The following is a 16,763-nucleotide window of genomic DNA, read 5'->3' as shown; positions in this document are numbered from 1 at the left end:
TCTTTGCTTCTGTGATATTTTTGATACGTGCCTGATTTGTCAATGAGAAAAATAACTTGAGATGATGGCTAGCTTTGTTTATTGTCTCATGACATTTTCACAAGCAAGTCAAGCATTGCTAATTCAAAAGTGTTAAGAACAAGAGAACTAAATAGACGTGAATGAAAAAAGTTTATAAATAAACTTTTCAACAATAATTTTGTTTTCTAATATATCTACTTAAAAATAGGTTCAAAAACCTTTTGACAACTTGAAACCTTAAAGCTGTTCTAAGTTAAGTGATACTCAATGAATATCTAGATCATTTCCAAATAAGGTAAAATACTGAAACATTAATTGCTGACCATAAGTTTATTTATTTGGGGCTTCTTAAATTCTACAGAGACAAAAGATATTCGGGTTTATTAGTGAACATGAATTTTGCCACATGGAAAATTGTACTGTGACAACAAGATCCTACTGTATAGCACAAGGAACTGTCTTCAGTATCCTGTAATAAACCATAATGGAAAAGAATAGGAAAAAGAATATGTATATATACGTATAACTGAATCACTTTGCTGTACACCAGAAACTAAGACAACATTGTAAATCAACTATACTTCAATTTTTAAAAATTGAAAATTGTACTATAAGGAAGCATATACCTATAAAAAATTATGAGACAGTATATTTGTAAAATGTATTAATCTTCTACAGAATGATAGTATGTGGCAGACAGTTCACAATTGCTTACTTCCTAGTGTTCACAGAAAAATAAAGATTATTAATGGGTAAAAATTATAATCAACATATGTAAGGATGAAGTGAAACAGCTATATATGCCAAACATGCAAAGTATGAAGGACATATTTTTGTTAAGGGAAAAAGAGAAATTCAGTCCTAAAATAGAATGACTGGTTGTTCTAGAATGAGATGGAGGAAAAGAATAGGACAAAACCCAAATGGATTTTTTTTTTTTAATTGTTGAAGTTTTGTGGAAAAGGAATCTTGGAAAAGGAATCTTATTTTGTGTGGTCAAAGCTGGCTAGGATTGGACAGATTTATTTATAAGGTTTCTTTTTTTTAATTAGCTTTACTGTTAATTGTACACTGATACACACCTAAAATTTGGTTTTCTCTCTCTGTTAAAATGACAAAGATTTCTTAGATTATTGGTCTGTTCTTAATAAGAAATTGTAAAAAAAAGAGAAAAGATTTATCTTTTAAGTAATCTGCCTGGGAAACCAGATTTTGTGTTTTGTAATTATTTTCTGTGCTTCATGTTGTCTTTATCAGGTCTTTGATTGAGTCTTCTCAGTATCAAAAGAGCTAAGTTTTGTTCACACCCATGTGACCTTCTGTATTTGCCTTTAAAATTGTTTGTTGGAGAAGCCACCTCAATGAGAAAGCCCGTGCACAGCAACGAAGAGCCAATGCAGCCAAAAGTAAATAAATAAATAAATTTATAGATATATTAAAAAAATACAGATGCAAAGTAGACGTAGGTGAGATCACTTACCAAAAGTAGAGTGGGATGGAGTGGAAAGTTTGTGGCAGACTATAGGAAGTTTGGGGGAAATGTAGTTAATATGACAGCAAGGTCACAAGAATGGATAGAAGAACTTCCAGTCTACAATAGGAAGGAGCACAAAGCTGTGAGAAAGCACACATTTGTGGAGGAGTGAGAGCAACGTTCTTTGCTTTTCACCAGCCATGTTTGGTATCTCTGCAGCCAGACTGGAGAAAGCACACAGCCTGGTTTAGCGAGGGATGGAAACTGGCAAAAAGGCAAAGTGAAAAATCACTGAGGGGAGAGTTGAAATAATTGGTCATAATATCCAAGCTATTTGCGGACAGAAGAGAAGCCCAGAATGCTGCTGGTTAGAGCAAGAGGGCCCTACAGGCTGGATTAAGGATGAAAGTGTATTTGAAGTAGAACTGCAGGAATGTGAACTATTCTCAATAAAATGAAGGTGCGAGAGGAGTGACAGAATCAGAGTTTGAAGGAATTTCAGAGTTTGAAAGCCACCAAAAGGGCTTTTCTTTAACCCTCAGACTAGTAGAACAGGTATTAGCTGTTCAGTTTGGGCTAGATCTTGTAATAGAGTTATTGTAATGGAGGAAATCCTCTTACCAATTGTTTAAATAAGTGCTGGTTCTAAATGCACCGTTTTCCAGGCAGTCTTTATAACGATCTGAGTAGCTTACAAAGAACAGAACAAAATCCAGCCAACCAACCGTGGGGAATCTCCAGCTGTGTGCGGGTGCTCTCTTCCTGGGGCGGGGTGTGTGTGGGGGGGTTGTCCCAGAAAAACCTTGCACCTGCAAAGGGCAGAGCAGAGAGGGGATTAGGGCTCTCAAAGAGCCACAGCCTTGCAGGAACTCAGTACTGTAGGGAGCGTGGGTTACTGGGACTGAGTAGATGCCCCCTCCTGTAGAAAAGAGTCACTGAATAGGATTCCCCCGGTGTGCAAGGTGGTGACGCAACGAGCCTCACCAAGCGCACTTCACGCTTCGACCTAAGACTCTGCCCGCCCACTGCGGACAGAGAGTGGCCTACCCTGTTGCCTGGCAACCGGCTCCGTCTCGCGCCTCAGGCGGGAGTCGCCCACAGTGACGTGAGATGCGCGCAGAGCATGCTGGGAGCACGCGGTTTCGGGCTGCCTCTGGGCGGTCTAGTCCCGGAGGCCGGGGGCAGGTCCTCGCGGCCCGGACTGGCACACTTCGGGCCCTTGCGGGCCGCAGCCGCCTGGTCTGGCCTGTTGCGGGAGCCGTGGCCCGGCCATCACCTGGAGGTGCGCAGTCGGGTAAGCCCCTTACACGCCCTCAGGCCGCCTAGGCCCTGGGCATCTCCCAGGCTCCCCTCTGAGCTGGTCACCCGCGGCTTCCGACTCCGACGAGGTGGTGGACGCAGAGCAGTGTGTGTGTGTGTGTGTGTGTGTGCGTGGGGTGGTGGTGGTGAAGCACGTCACATTTACAAGGCAGTTCAGCGCGTAGTAGGTACACAGCATTTGTTGCTTAGTGATCGCCCCAGCCGTTCTTTCTTGGTCTTCGTCACTGGTTGCTATGCTCCCGCCCTCGTGGGTCCCAAGGTGCTGCTCCTGGAAGACATTCAGTCTTCTGTGCCTGCTGCTCCTTCCCTGATATCTGCTCCTCAGCTCGGCAGCATGTCTCTGTTCAGGGTTCTGTTCTTGGCCCTCTTTTAACAGATGATGGTCTCTCGTAACATCTCCTCAATTACCAGGGTGATTTAGATGGTTCCTTAAGCGCTCTCAACTAACAGGACTTCTAAGCTCTAGGACTGCATTTTATCTGTCTGTAAGGCAGCTTTGTGTGCCTTTTTTCATACCTCAGACTCCTTCTAAAATCCGAAGTCACAATGTTCACTTTCTGTTCCAATCTCTCACCTCTTGTGTGCTCACTAAACTCACCACAGTCACTAAAGCACGAAATTGTCAGATTTTACTCTTAACCACCCTTGTAGCCCCATCATTCTGTGAGGTGCCAGGTCCTATACAGCTGTCTCCATCGTTCTGTTCTTTGCATTCTTACTGCTCTCCCACAGGTACCCCAGGCTCTATTTGGTTTCTTAATTTAGTTTTCTTCCTGCTCCTCAGGCTGGATAATTTCAAAGGACCTCTCTTCAAGTCTTCTGGTCTTTTATTTCTCAAATCTGCTGGTGAACCCCTCTAGTGATTTTTCATTTCAGTTAGTGTACTTTTCAGTCCAGAATTTTTGGTTGTTTCCTTTCTATAATTCTTTTATAGATATTCTCTTTTTTTTTGCGGTACGCGGGCCTCTCACTGTTGTGGCCTCTCCCGTTGTGGAGCACAGGCTCCAGACGCGCAGGCTCAGAGGCCATGGGTGACGGGCCCAGCCGCTCCATGGCATGTGGGATCTTCCCGGACCGGGGCACGAACCCGTGTCCCCTGCATCGGCAGGCGGACTCTCAACCACTGCGCCACCAGGGAAGTCCTGATATTCTCATTTTGTTCATCTTTTATGTTCCTGATTTCCTTTAGTTTCTTTGTCCATGGTTTCCTAAGCTCATTGAGCATGTTAAAACGGCCAATTTAAAGTTTTTGTTTAGAGACTTGCCTGGTGGCACAGTGAATCCGTGCCAATGCAGGGGACATGGGTTCGAGCCCTGGTCCGGGAAGATCCCACATGCCACGGAGCAACTGAGCCCGTGTGCCACAACTACTGAGCCTGCGCTCTAGAGCCTGAGAGCCACAACTACTACTGCTGAGCCCATGTGCCACAACTACTGAAGCCCGTGCGCCTAGACCCCGTGCTCCACAAGAGAAGCCACCGCAATGAGAAGCCTGCGCACCGCAACAAAGAGTAGCCCCTGCTCGCCGCAACTAGAGAAAGCCCGTGCACAGCAACAAAGACCCAATGCAACCAAAAATAAATAAATAAAATAAACTTATATTAAAATAAATAAATAAATAAAGCTTTTGTTTAGTTAGTCCATTGTCTGGGCTTCCTTAGGGATGGTTTCTGTCAAGTTGTTTTTTTCCTTCGAATGGTCCATACTTTTCTGTTTCTTTGTTTTAAAATTTTTTGTTGTTTTTGAGAACTGTACATTCTAAGTGTTATGATGTGGTAACTCTCAAAATCTGATTCTTACTCATTAGGGATTGCTAGTTTTTGCTTGTTGAGTGATGGAGCTGTTACTTTTACAAACTATTTTTGCAAAGTGTGTATTCCTTGTTTTTCTGTGGTCACTGAAGTTTCTGTTCCATTTTCTCTGCAGTTAGTCAATGACCTGACATAGATTTCCTTAAATGTTTGATTCTAAATAGGGAGGTAGGAGAGGGGTATTCTGTCTCTTTAAATCTAATAGATGCCCCCGGGAAAGCCAAAGCTGCCAGTAGGGTCAAATCCAAGGCAAGCATCTGTGCTGATCTGATCCTCAGGGATCCATCAGACCGATCAAACTGTGTAACCGCAAACTTTTTTTTTTTTTTTGGCCCCGCGGCACGGCACGTGGGATCTTAGTTCCCTGATCAGGGATGGAACCGGCGGCGCCCCCTGCAGTGGGAGCGCGGAGTGTTAACCACTGGACCACCAGGGAGGTCCCTGTAAGCCCAAACTTTTGGAGGACAATGTTTCCACCATCTACTCTGGCATCAGCCAGCTTCTTCAGGAATGCAGGCTGCTATCCATACAGCTGCAGCACGTCTGAGGAATGAGGGATATTGACTAGTTTGCACATGTTGCTCACTTGTGAAAGATCAGCAACCTTTCCCTTCATTGTTATAAGGACTCCTCTGGTTGTTAAAAGTTTCTGGTCATGTTCCAAGTTCCAAAATAGTTGATTTCAATCTTTCTTTGTAGCTCAATGATTGCTTTGGTGAAGGGACAAACCCCTAGTTCCTACTCTGCCATTTTGTGTGACATCACTCTGAGTCATATTTTTAAAAATACATATTCTGATAATCTCTATTTTCTTAATTGGTCTGTTTAGATGATTTACATTTAATATAATTTTTGATTGGTTAGGATTTAAGTCTGCCATTTTACTTATTTTCTGTTTATTCCCTCTGGTTTTTTGTGCCTCCTTTTCCCTTTTCTTGCCTTCTTATGGGATACTTGAACATTTTTTAGTATGTCATTTTAAGATGGCTATAGATTTTTAAAATATAGCTCTCTTTGTATAGGTTTTCAGTGGTTGCTGTTGAGATTACATTACACATACTCATGATAGGTTACTAGTATCAACCTTTTACCAGCTCAAGTGAATGTAGAAACTTTACCACCTTTAGGTCCCTTTTTTCTTCCTTTATGACATTATTGTCTTAAATTTTACCTCTACATACATTGAGAACCATGTGAGACAATGTTATAATTTTGCTTTCATCCATCAAACATAACTTTAAAAATTCAAGAGATTATATCCACACAGATATTTACCCTAAAAATTGCTTTTTCTTCATTTCTGATGTTTCAAGCTGCTGTTATTTTCTTTTCATTTGGAGAACTTTTCCTTTATCACTTCTTTCAGAGCAGATCTGATAGTGGGAAATCACTTCATTTCCTTCATCTCTTAATATCTTTATTTCACCTTCATTCCTGAAAGATACTTTCACTGGATACAGAATTATGGGTTGTCATTCTTTTCTTTCAGCACTTAAAAAATATTTTGCCACTTTCTTCTCTCCTCCATGGTTTCTGATGGGGAATCTGTAGTTTTTCATATTGTTCCTTCTCTGTAGGTAATACTTTGTTTCTCTCCAGCTGCTTTCAAGATTTTTCCTTTATTTTTAATTTTCAGACATTTGATTATGATGTATCTGGGTGTTGATTTATTTGAGTTCATTCTTCTAGGGTTTGCTCAGGTTTTTGAATTGGTAGGTTTATGTCTTTTGCCAAATTTGGGAAGTTTTCAGCCATTATTTCTTCAAATATTTTTTGTGCACTGCACTCTTTTTCCTCTCCTTCTGGGCCTCCAGTAACATGAGTGTTAGATCTTTTGTTATTGTCCCATAGGCACTTATTCTTTTTTTTCTCTGTTTCGTCTCTTTTGTTCAGATTGGATCATTTCTACTGATACATCTTTAGATTCACCGATTCTTTCCTCTTAAATCTCCATTTTGCTATTGAGTCCATCCAGTGAATTTTTTACTTATTTTAATTTTTCGTTCTGAAATTTCCATCTGGGTGGTTAGATATTTTTCTTTGATGAGACTTTCTATTTTTCACTATGTTTCAAGAGCGTTCCTAATTATTTCTTGGAATATTTTTATGACAGCTGCTCTAACATCCTTGTTCAATAATTCCAATATCTTTTTCACCTTGCAATTGGCATTTGTTGATTGTCTTTTCTCATTTGAGTTGTTTTTCTTGGTTCTTAGTATGAGGAGTAATTTTTTATTTTATCATGGACATTTTGACTATTATGAGGCTCTAGTTTTTATGTAAGTCTTCTATTTTAGTAGGAAGTCAATATCAATATGTTTATATTCAGAATGCACATTCTGGTCCAATTTTGTGGGCTCTGGTTTGAAGATCAATTTCGTTTTCACAGCCTTTGCAGAGCAGTTCTGGCCTGCCCCACTTGCATGCTACCCTGAGGCCGATTTGAAACCGCAGAGTATTCCACATTGTAGTTCAATTCCCAGAGCTTTTTCTGTGTTGATACTAGTTGGTTTCACACATGCACTGCTTGGGAAGGCATGACCAGTACTTCATACACATATTTAGAGAATCCCTTTTTCTAGCTCCCTACTCTCTATTTGAGAGGGGATGAGGTGCCACTTTTTACAGTTATTCAATTAGTGCAGGTTGTGGATAGCCAACAGGGTTCCTCCCCACAGTCTCCAGTACCTGGTAGGGAGGGGAGAGATGCCACCTCTGCTTTGCTGGTACAAGATGGGGATGGTCAACAGGGCTTTGTCCCACAGTCTCTGCAGTACCAGGTGGGGAGGAGGAAAGGTATGGGTTCTTTTGTGGTGTTTGCCTCTAGTAGGGTGGCTGTAACCATCCTGCAGAGCTACCCTCCTCATGGTCATTTGCTGGACAGAATGGGCTTTTTTTTTTTTAATATTGATTGATTGATTGATTTGGCTGCGCTGGGTCTTAGTGGTGGCACTCAGGATCTTCGTTGCTACGTGTGAGATCTTCGTTGTGTCATGAAGGATCTTTAGTTGCGGCATGTGGGATCTAGTTCCCTGACCAGGGATCGAGCCTGGGCCCCCTGCATTGGGAGTGCAGAGTCTTAACCATTGGACCACCAGGGAAGTCCCAGAATGGGCTTTTCTTAGGGCTTGGTTTTTATGGTTTTTTTCTTTTGTTTTGTTTCGGGAGGGGCTTGTTGGCATTTTTCTAGTTGCAGACTGCTCTAACACCCAAGCCAAAATATATAGGAGGCAAAACAAACAAACAGACCACCCAGGGAACTCACCACTGAGTTGTCCCTTGAGGCCCTAGCCAGTTTGCCTTCTTCTCTCCACCTTTTGAGAGGTTTTTTGATAGTTGTCTCGTGTATTTTGAACAGGAATTTTGGTTGTAATCAGCAAGAGGAAGATGATGGAATGTGCATACTCCATCTTCTGTGGAACTGGAAACAACATAAGGCATTTAAAATTGTTTTCTTCATAAGCTTTAGAGCATAACTTCTCGTTTTAGTAACAGTACATTTGCTCCTGTATGATGAAGAATCGTGCCCATTTGGTGTATTATGTCACATGGGCTCATACTACAGCGACCAGTAAAAACCTAACTCCAGTACAACCCAGACCATCTTCATAAAGAACTCTACTCTTCAGCCCCTCTGCCTTGGTACTCTGGGCTCATTAGACCTCTCCAGATCTTCCTCGCTTCATTTGTCCATCTGGGCCCTCTTCTCCAGGTGGCCAGCTGTAGCCTTTCAACCCTTGATGAACTTACGGTAGGACTGTTGGGAAGATTAAATAGATTAATACATGTCAAGCACTTAAAGCAGCAGCTAGCATAGAATAAGCAGTCCTTAAATCATAGTAGTGGTTGTTATACCCTCAATTTGGCATAGTCTCAGCTTTAAGTAAAAGAAACCCAAACTGGGCTTCCCTGGTGGCGCAGTGGTTGAGAGTCCGCCTGCCGATGCAGGGGACACGGGTTCGTGCCCCGGTCCGGGAAGATCCCACACGCCGCGGAGCGGCTGGGCCCGTGAGCCATGGCCGCTGAGCCTGTGCATCCGGAGCCTGTGCTCCGCAACGGGAGAGGCCGCAACAGTGAGAGGCCCGCGTACAGCAAAAAAAAAAAAAAAAAACAAAAGAAAGAAAAAAAAGAAACCCAAACTGTCTCTGGTGTCCCACCAAAGTAGGGAAGTCAGATTTTTGTCAGCTTCAGTTTGAAGATGAAATTCACTCATGCAAACATTTATTGAATGCTCACCATGTTGAGTATCAAAAGATGAACAAATAAGACACAATCCCTGTCTTCAAAGAGCCCAGAGACTAGAGTGGGGAGTAATGTATATGTGAATGAGCACAATTAAGTAAATAAATGCAATGAGGGGCTTCCCTGGTGGTGCAGTGCTTGGGAATCCACCTGCTAATGCAGGGGACACAGGTTTAAGCCTTGGTCTGGGAAGATCCCACATGACACAGAGCAACTAAGCCCATGTGGCACAAGTACTGAGCCTGTGCTCTAGAGCCTGTGAAGCCACAACTACAGAGCCACGTGCCACAACTACTGGAGCCTGGGCGCCTAGAGCCCATGCTCCACAACAAGAGAAGCCACCGCAGTGAGGAGCCCGCGCACCGCAAAAAAGAGTAGCCCCCATCGCCGCAACTAGAGAAAGCCCGCACGCAGCAATGAAGACACAACGCAGCCAAAAATAAATAAAAATAAATAAATTTACATTTAAAAAATGCAGTGAAAATAGTCTGTGCAAGATAATGGAGACACCAGGGTGGGAGTGGCCATGTGTTTGGGGTTGAGGAAGGGTTCACAGAGGTGGTAACACTTAGGCTGAATCTTGGAAGGTAAGTAGCTTTTGCCCTGGTGAATAAAGGCATTTCATGCATAAGCAGGAGGAACAAAATTTCAGAAGCTTAAATCAGTGTGGCAGGTGGTTTAGTACCCACATAATCTGTCATATGTCTGCAGTTGGATTGAAATTGTATGTTTAGAGAAGCACACAAGAGAGACTCTAACCTGATTTCCAAGGTCCTTCACGATCTAGTCCCTACTTAATTTTCTAGCTTTTTTTTTAATCGATTCTGTTTGTTTTTCTCCGATTGAAGTATAGTTGATTTACAATGTTATGTTAGTTTCAGGTGTACAGCAGAGTGATTCAGTTTTACATACATATATCTATTCTTGTTTAGATTCTATTTCAGATAGTTCCCTATGCTATACAGTAGGTCCTTGTTGGTTATCTGTTTCATATATATCTAGTTTTTTCTCTTGCCATGTGCATACAGATATTTATAATTTCATCTTATATAATGTGTTAATACCTGCACAGTGATACACAGTGTCCATTCTTTACAAACCTCTTGGATCTGACTCTTGAGACAAGACCAACAGCTGGAAACACATTCAATCCAAAGTATAAAATGAGAAAAAATAAATAAAACATTCAGTCATCGATCTGAATTGAGGCCGAGGGGAAAGAGTACCGGGCAGCGGACGCTTATGTGATGGCAACTTAAGGCTTTAACTGTAGTCCTGCTGGACTTCCCCACCTCCACTGTGTTGTGGACATGCCCTGTGGGGTCTCTTTTTATCCACAGCTGCCTCAGGCATAGTTATTTCTACAGACTTCCCTTACTTTATCTGGATGAGACTTGGGCAGATTCAATTTTATTTTCCATGATGGGGCCGCTGGGGTGGGATAGTTACTTAAGCATGCAGCTTTCCCCCACTTTCACCAGTTTGGGAGCAGCCATTGCCTGCTCTGTCCTCTCCAGTCCCTTTCTTCCTAAGACACTGCTGACTGGAGGCTGCTTCTCCTCTCAGGGGATCCAGCCCGGAGGGCATGAGCCAAGGCATGTGGTATCTCCCGTCTGTATCCGCCCCTGCAGCACTTTTCCCTTGCCCTCCAGGCTCTCATCACTCCGAAACGCAGCATTCAAACACACCAGCCTCTCTGGACTGCAACCTTTACACCTGTGGATTCCTCTACCTAAAGCTCTTTCCAAGGCTCCTCTTAGCACTTCACCCCCTCAGCCAAAGACAAGACTTCCTCACAGAGGCCTTTGCTGACTGACCCCCTATGCTAAGTTATACCCCCTTCCTATGCTATCATGACAGCCTGTGGCAGATTGAATTTTCTGAAGATGGCCACAGTAATATTTCCCATCACATATGCTCATCTTACAATATAACCTTAAAGCTTCTTCCATCGAGTGGTGGGAGGTATGCCTCTTCCCCTTGAACCTATGCAGATCTTTATGATTGTCTTAACCAAGTAAGGTAGGACAGAATTGACTCTATGGTACTTCCCTGGCTAGGTCATCAAAATGCTGTGTGCTTCCACTTTTCTATCTGGGAATGCTGGCTCTTAGAACTAAGCTGCCATACTCCAAGGAAGCCCAAACTAACCCACGTGGAGAGACAGCAGGGAGAAGAAATGTGTACATGTTCCCGGCCCACAATTCAGCAGATGTCCCAGCTGACAGCCATTACCTATGTGAGTGAAGAGGCCTCTAAGTGATTCCAACCCCCTACCATCAATCACCCCTAGCCTTTCAGTCTTCCTAGTTGAGCTCTCAGATATTGCAGAGCAGAAACAAGCTGGAATCAAAGAATCTCTGAAGATAACAAAATGATTGTTTTATGCCACTGCATTCTTTATTGGTTTCTTATGCTATTAGTGACCGAAACAGTCTTTACTACTTTGGTAGTTTCAGTGCTTTTCTAACTATTTGTCTGACTTGCCTGTCAAAGTACATCCTCCTTGAGGGCTGGTACTATGTCTGTAGTCCTCATTGCCGTATCCTGTGTAGTGCAAAGTAGGTAGTGGGTGCACAGTAAATAGTGAACTAATGACTAGAAGGTATGTGTTTCTTCTCCTAATGTGGCACGTGTTTCTGCTCCCAGAATTGCTTCTGGCCTGCGGTTCTGTGCTTACCAGGTTGATCCATCCCTCCCAGGGAATCACTTCTTTCTCCCCATTCTGACTGATCTGTTGGTGAGAGATGCACCTGATTGTTTCAGCCACATTTTTTTTTTTTTTTTTTTGCGGTACACGGGCCTCTCACTGTTGTGGCCTCTCCCGCTGCGGAGCACAGGCTCCGGATGCGCAGGCTCAGCGGCCATGGTTCATGGGCCCAGCCGCTCCACGGCATGTGGGATCTTCCCGAACCGGGGCACGAACCTGCGTCCCCTGCATCGGCAGGTGGACCCTCAACCACTGTGCCACCAGGGAAGCCCTCAGCCACATTTTTAACTTACAGGTGGTGCCTATAATGGTTCACGCCACCTCTGCAGGGAAAAGGGTGGAAACAGTGAAGAAACAGGAGGCTAGGAGTTCCAAAGACAAACTTGATCCATTTTTAATTCTGTTAACAACAGTCTTGAGAGAATAAATACAGATCTTATGTAGTTTGGTATTTTGTCCTCTCTGACAGTTCTTCGCTGATAGTACGGTTGTTGGAGTTAACACGACTACTGCGCCATTGTGGACGAGCTTCAGGCTGCCCTCTAGTGGGAAGCAGCACAATAAAGTCCTATACGTATTACACCCTGAGGCAACCTGGACCTCTGCAGTGAAGAAAATTAGTGTAAGAACCAACTCTGTCTCGTTGACTATGTATAATCAGCACTTATGATACTACTTGGCATTTAGTAGGAGCTCAACTAATATTTATTGAACAAACTAACCAACACGCACTGTTTATGAGCACTAGCACGTTTCTTGAGAGCCTACCATGTTTAAGACATTAAGCCAAGCACTGTAGATGATGTAAATCAGGGCCAGGTAATAAATATTTTAGGCTTAGAGGCCATGTGGTCTCTGTCACAACTACTCCACTCTGCTCTTGTGGTGGAAAAGCAGCCGCAGACCATACAAAATCTAATGAGTGTGTCTCAGTTCCAATGCAACTTGATTTTTAATGAGTAGAATACGATAGAAATGGTGATGTGAGACACAAGATTAAGGCCTAAAAGGCATTGTGGCTTTCCCCTTTCTTGCTCTCCCTTGGATTACTTGCTCTGTGAGAAGCCAGCTGCCTTGTGGTGAGGACACTTAAACAATCCTATGGATAGGTCCATGTAGTGGGGAACTGAGGCCTTCTGCCAACAGCTGGCAAGGAACTGAGGCCTCCTCCAAATAACCAGGCAAGTGAGCTGTCTTGGAAGCAGATCCTACACGTGACTGCGGCCCTCACTGACGTCTTGACAGCCGCCTCACCATCCTGAGCTGGAACCACCCACTTAGGCCACTCCCAAATTCCTGGCTCTGTAACAAAGGTTTGTTGATTTAAGCTACTAAATTGTGGGGTAACTTGTTATGCAGTGACAGATAACATACATCCAGTGTTCCAGCATCTTCCCCATTGGATTACAGTGGTGCCACTATAGAACATCAGTTGACCACATGTCTTTTCCTGGATATTCTCTTCTGTTCCATTAAGCTATATGTCTGTGGGGTTTTTTCTTTTTTTTTTAATTGGAGTATAATTGCTTTACAATGTCGTGTTAGTTTCTGCTGTACAACGAAGTATATCAGCTATATGTATACCTATATCCCCTCCCTCTTGGACCTCCCTCCTGCCGCCCCCACCCCATCGCACCCATCTAGGTCATCACAGAGCACCGAGCTGAGCTCCCTGTGCTATACGGCAGGTTCCCACTAGCTATCTGTTTTACACATGGTAGTGTATTTATGTCAAACCTAATTTCCCAATTCGTCCCACCCTCCCCTTTCCCCCCGTGTCCACATGTCCATTCTCTACGTCTACATTCCTGCCCTACAAATGGATTCATCTGTACCATTTTTCTAGATTCCACATATATGCGTCAATATACGATATTTATTTTTCTCTTTCTGGCTTAATTCACTCTGTATGACAGACTCTTGTTTATGCCACCATACTGTCTTGATTACTATAACTTTTGCTGTAGTCTTGAAGTCAGGTGGTGTAAGTCCTCCAATTTTGTTATTATTGTTTCTTTTGTCAAAATTGACTTGGCTATTCTGGGTTCTTTGCATATCCATATAAATTTTAAATCAGACTGTCAATTTCTAGTTAAAAAACCTACTGAGATTTTCACTGGGATTGTACTGAATCTATAGATCAATATGAGGAAAATGGCTATCTTCATGTTGAATATTCCAATCTGTGAACATGTATCTCTCCATTTATTTAGATCTTCTTTAATGTCTCTAAAAGATTATTTGCAGATTTACTGTAATGTTTTAGTGCCGAAGTCTTGAACATATATTGTTAAATTTATCTTTAAATATTTCATGTTTTATTGCTATTATAAGTTGCTATCAAATATTGGCTATATTCCATGTGCTGTACAACATATCCTTGTAGCTTATTTATTTATTTTTGGCTGCATTGGGTCTTTGTTGCTGCGCGCAGGCTTTCCCTAGTTGCGGCGAGTGGGGGCTACTCTTCGGTGCGGTGCGCGGGCATCTCATTGCGGTGGCTTCTCTTGTTGCGGAGCACAGGCTCTAGGCGCAGGCTTCAGTAGTTGTGGCGCGCAGGCTCAGTAGTTGTGGCTCATGGGCTGTAGAGTGCAGGCTCAGTAGTTGTGGCGCATGGGTTTAGTTGCTTCGCGGCATGTGGGATCTTCCCGGACCAGGGCTCAAACCCGTGTCCCCTACATTGGCAAGCGGATTCTTAATCACTGTGCCACCAGGGAAGCCAGTAGCTTATTTCTTTTATACATAGTAGTTTGTACCTCTTAATCTCCTACCCCATCTTGTCCCTCTCCCCACTGGTAACCACTAGTTTGTTCTCTATATATGTGAATCTGTTTCTGTTTTTGTCAGGTATTTTCTGAGCATGCGTCTTGCCCTGGGCATTCACATGGCCTTCTAAATTCTTATACATAGATGATTATGAATGCTCTGATTACCCAAAGAAACTCTCCCCAGCTTTTCCTCCCAGACTTTAGGCAGTCTGCATTAATCTGTTAGGGGGTTCCCATAATAAAATACCAGAGACTGAGTGGCCTACACAATAGAAATTTATTTTCTCACAGTCCTGGATGATGGAAATCCAAGATCAAAGTGTTGGTAGGGCTGGTTTCTCCTGAGTCGTCTCTTCTTGGTTTACAGATGACCACCTTCTTGCTGTATATTCACATGGCCTTTGCCCCATACACATGCATCCCTGGTGTCTCTACCTCTTCTTATAAGGACACTAGTCATATTGGATTAGGGCCCCACTCATATGGCCTCATTTAACCTTAATTACATCTTTAAAGGCCCTATCTCCAAATACAATTACATTGGGGATTGGGGTTCAATATTCACATTTTGGGGGAACACAATTCAGTCCATAACAGCAGTCCGTTGTGTGTGTCAACTGTCATATTTTGGTACCATGTTTATCTTTGTTCTTTTTTTTTTCTTTAGAATTTTATCTGTATTGCTGGTTTTGACAATTTGGCTTTGATGTGACTTGTTATAGTTCTCTTTATAGTTCTTGTACTTGGGATTGAGCTTTCAGAATTGTGGGCTTATATTTTTCATTATGTTTGGAAAGTTTGGGGCCATTATTTCTTCTTGTATTTTTCCATATCGCTACTTAACTTTTTGAACATATGAAATACAGTTAAAATAACTTTTAATGTTATTCTTTGCTAATTTTAACATCTGTGTCAGGCCTGGGTCGGTTTGGATCGATTATTCTCCTCTTGATGGGTCGTGCTTTCCTGCTTGTTTGTATGCCTGTCCATCTTTGTTTGGATGTCAGACATTGTGAAGCTTACCTTGTGGAGTGCTGGTCATTTTTTATTCCCGTATGTTTTCTTGAACTTTGTTTTGGGATGCAGTTAAGGTCCTTGGAAACAGTTTGATCCTTTCAGGCTTTGCTTTTTGATCTAGGTAGGTCCAGATCAGTGCTCAATCTAAGGCTGATTATTCCCTCTTACTGAGGCAACACCTTCCTGAGTACTCTACCCAATGTCCTATCAATTATGAGTTTTCCCAATCTGACCAGTGGGAAGAGACACTTTTCCTGGCCCTTTGTTAGTGCCAGATCCTGTTTCCTCTAATGCTTTTGGATGGCTTTTTCTTTGGCTTTGGGTAGTTTCCTCATAAACATGTGCTATTGAGTTCCGTGCTGAATACTCAAGGAGGAACCTCTGTACATCTCTGGGATCTTGTTGTGCAGTTCCCTCCTCTCTGGTATTCTGCCTTTTAAACTGTACTGCTTTGGTAAATGCTACTGCCTGGAAACTCCAGACAGTAAGCTGTGTTGATTGTGGGGCTCATCTCATTTAGTTCCCAACTATCAGTGATCTCTGTCCTTTGTTGTCCAATGTGTAGTGTCCTGAAAACCATTGTTGCATGTACTTTGTCTAGTTTTTGTTGTTGTTTTAGGTTATAGGGTAAATCTGTGGTCCCTGTTATTCCATCATGGTCAGAAGTAGAAGTCCCTTTCCATGTATTTCGATACATTATATTTTAATTCAGTTCAAAATATTTTCTAATGTCCCTTGAGACTTGTTCTTTGACCCATAGATTATTTAGAATTGTGTTGTTTAATTATCAAGTGTTTGAAAATTCTCCTTTTATGTTTCTGTTGATGATTTCTAGTGTGATTCTGTTATAGTCAGAGAACATACTTTGTTTTATATCAATCCTTTTATGTTTAGTGACAATAGAATACTATTGAACATCTTCACCCTTCACTTTCCTATTTCACCATATTCCTTCTCACATCATACCTGACACTTGAAGTGTCCCACTTGCTGCTGTCACAAATGTAATAACCTTACAGTAGTATAATTCCATTTATCCTCCCCACAATCCAGCTTTTGGTGATGGTTATTACATCTTTTTCTTCTATACTTGTTGTATTAATCTCACAATATCTCTATTATTTTTATTTGAAACAATCAATTCTTAAATTAAATCATGACTATCATAAACATAGCTTATATATATTTACTCATTTATTTACCATGATGGTCTTTATTCCTTCCTGTAGTTACAGATTTCTATCTGGTCTTAGCTCCCTTTGTCTAAAGGGCAACCTTTAACATTTCTTAGAGTGTATTTTTATTCACAAGGAAGTGTCTTTATTTCTCCCTCATTTTTGAAGGATTTTTTGCTGAACGTAGAATTCTGGAATGACAAGCCTTTTTCCCTTAGCATTTAA

The 16,763-nt window shown here is 42.3% G+C and overlaps 1 protein-coding gene across 1 annotated transcript in view; it reads left to right on the top strand.

Moving 5' to 3' along the window:
- Positions 1 to 1,302: 1,302 nt before the first annotated feature.
- POM121C (POM121 transmembrane nucleoporin C) overlaps positions 1,303 to 16,763 on the top strand; it is a 40,772-nt gene continuing 25,311 nt past the window's right edge. Inside the window, exon 1 of the mRNA XM_029221182.1 lies at positions 1,303 to 1,427. The gene's annotated coding sequence lies outside the window, so the exon portion shown is untranslated. The remainder of the gene's footprint in view (positions 1,428 to 16,763) is intronic.

This window comes from Monodon monoceros, unplaced genomic scaffold, assembly GCF_005190385.1.
Source record: "Monodon monoceros isolate NGI ecotype Baffin Bay Population unplaced genomic scaffold, NGI_Narwhal_1 Super_Scaffold_13, whole genome shotgun sequence".
Classification (NCBI taxonomy): Eukaryota; Metazoa; Chordata; class Mammalia; order Artiodactyla; family Monodontidae; genus Monodon; species Monodon monoceros.
Note: the sequence above shows the minus strand (reverse complement) of the source record. Positions and strands in the feature narration are given on the sequence as shown.